Source organism: Pogonomyrmex barbatus, unplaced genomic scaffold (genome assembly GCF_055798465.1).
Source record: "Pogonomyrmex barbatus isolate J1 unplaced genomic scaffold, ASM5579846v1 scaffold4, whole genome shotgun sequence".
NCBI classification, from domain to species: domain Eukaryota; kingdom Metazoa; phylum Arthropoda; class Insecta; order Hymenoptera; family Formicidae; genus Pogonomyrmex; species Pogonomyrmex barbatus.
This window is the reverse complement of record NW_028297138.1, coordinates 5,001-7,500: the sequence shown is the minus strand read 5'-3', so window position 1 is coordinate 7,500 and position 2,500 is coordinate 5,001. Positions and strand designations below refer to the sequence as shown.

Below are 2,500 nucleotides of genomic sequence, written 5' to 3'. Positions count from 1 at the left end.
CGGTAGAAGATTCCAGACTGCCAAGACGTTCGAATAGCAAGCCTGGAACCGTGGTGGCCATCGCGGGAATGCCGAGCCCCCCACTCGAAACCGGTGAGTGGAAAAAGGCCGTTGGGACATCATTCGGGAGACGAAGCCATCTACGGACAGCCGCGCGGGTCTGAACATCCAGAGCTCTCAATTTGCCAAGCGTGGCCCTACCCAAAACCAGCGCGTGGTAGAGGCGTGGGAGAAGGAAGCAGCGGACGATCTTCAGCCGCTGCTGGGGCTTCAGTGGTGCTCTGCTCAGCCGGCTCAGATAAATAGAAATATCCGAACCGACTTTCCTCGGTCCCGCCGGCCGGAAGTCGACCCCCAAGTAGCGCCAATCGGCGGCAGTGTCCAGCTGTGGCAGCCACGTGCCGTCACGTAGCCGGACCTGGGGGGCCGTAATAATTTTGATCTTTTTCTCCCGGCCGGAAGGAACGAGAGAGAGAACAGAGCACTTCTTAGCGTGAAAGAGAAGCCCCATCGCTCTCGCCCTCTCCTCCACCACTTGGATACTGGTCTGGAGGCCCCACTTGGTGGCAGCAAAGAGGAGAACATCGTCAGCATATGCAATGCTGTTGATACGATGCTCTCCCAGTTGGTAACCGACGTCGGCAGGTATAGATCTTATGATCTCATCCACCACCAGGCAAAACAGCACTGGCGATAGGGGATCCCCCTGCCTGACGCCTCTGCCAATACCAGAGAGCTCGGATCTGACACCGCGCACCTCGAACATTGTGCTGCTACGCGCATAAGTGCGCTGGATGTAGTCAACGAGGCCGTGAGGCAAGCCCACGCCAGTCAGAGCATTGATGATGGCTCCGTGACTGACGCTATCAAAGGCCTTCGCGAAGTCCAGGGAGGCAACGTGTATTTCTCGACGACGGGATCTGGCATCCATTAATAATGATGCCAGAACGGCGACATTCTCGCCGCACCCGTCGTCGAAGCAACGCTGCCGCAGATCGACAATCCTGTACCCGCGAAGCCTCTGGGCCAGGATCTTATGTAAATGCCTCACGACCACGGAGGTAATGGAGATCGGACGGAAATCACCCGGAAGAGAGCAATCACCCTTCTTCGGGATGAAAACCGTCCGACTCACCAGCATCGACGCTGCGAAACCTCCGCAATGCAGCACAATGTTGAAGAGGAGAGCCTTGATGGATGATGGCATGGCTCTCCACAGGCGAACACCAATACCGTCCAACCCGGGGGCCGAGTTGAGGGGCAAGTTGACGGCTGCCACCTCCTCGCAGGAGATCGGGGACCAGGCGCCCAAGAGCTCCCGTTTAGGCGGAAGTCGCGGAGCTAGCGCAATTGGCACAGAGGCCTGCGCGACGAACGGACCCCAATGCGCGGCCATTTGCTGTACATCGGGGACCACGTCCGCCACCGGGGCCCCATCCAGGATCTCCCTGGCCACGCGCGACATCTGCGAGCGGAACAGACGCTGGATACGTGCATACTCCGCCCGCCGTCGCGCTTTCCTATTCGGGTTGGCGACACGGTGACGCCTGGGCTGTCGAGGAGCCGTCGGAGGGAACACACCAGTAAGCCATGGGCCAATAGCCTCCGCACACCGTCCGCCCTCCAGCACGCCAGTTCCGATCTGGACCAGGGCGCGGGAATTCCATCCCTGGATGGCCTCCACGACTGGGATGAGAGCGCGAATGGCGCCGGCAAAACTGCCGTACATTTCACCCCAGCCGGGAGAAGACGGAGTAGACGGAGGCGAGGCAGACCCATGGGAAGCGATGGCAGTAGCTTGAGGGGAAGTCGAAGGACTGGAGCCGCCACCGGAAAGAAACGAGCTCTCCCCGGATGTAGCGGACAGATCCTCCAATGCCGCAGCAACGAGGCGCCGGTACTCGCCGTTCTTCCGCATCCCCTTGATAGCATCAAGGGTGCGGTTGGGAACAATAGCGAGTAGATGCTGGTTTATAAACCGGACACCCCGATGCACGGCCAAGGCCTCTTCCCTCGCCATCATGCGCTGCTCTTCGGCGCTCCACTGGCGCTTAACCCTCTCGACATTGATCTCCTCGTTAACGACGGCCTCGTGAGCCCGACGGCGGTGGAGGCCGAGTCCGGATTTTGTGCTAAACGCACGGCCACAGTCAGGGCACGGGAAACCAGGGCGATGCGGGATGGCAGGGGAAGCAGGGGCAGCAGAAAGCGGATGACGACGCGAGACAGCCGGAGCCCGTCGGGACGGGCCCGGAGAGGGTTGGGGAAGGGGGGACGAAGACGCGGCAGGACCGGCGGCCCGAGGCTGCCGCCGGAGATTGTATCTACTATTTCTGGAGGTGCCTGCCGAAAACAGACCCGAGGGGCTGGCAACCCCACGGATCTGGGTGGTACGCTAAGAGAGTCATAGTTACTCCCGCCGTTTACCCGCGCTTGCTTGAATTTCTTCACGTTGACATTCAGAGCACTGGGCAGAAATCACATTGCGTCAACACCCGCG

At 60.2% G+C, this 2,500-nt stretch overlaps 1 pseudogene; it reads right to left on the bottom strand.

Moving 5' to 3' along the window:
* Positions 1-2,500, bottom strand: part of LOC148935528 (large subunit ribosomal RNA) — a 7,575-nt pseudogene that overhangs the window by 2,351 nt on the left and 2,724 nt on the right.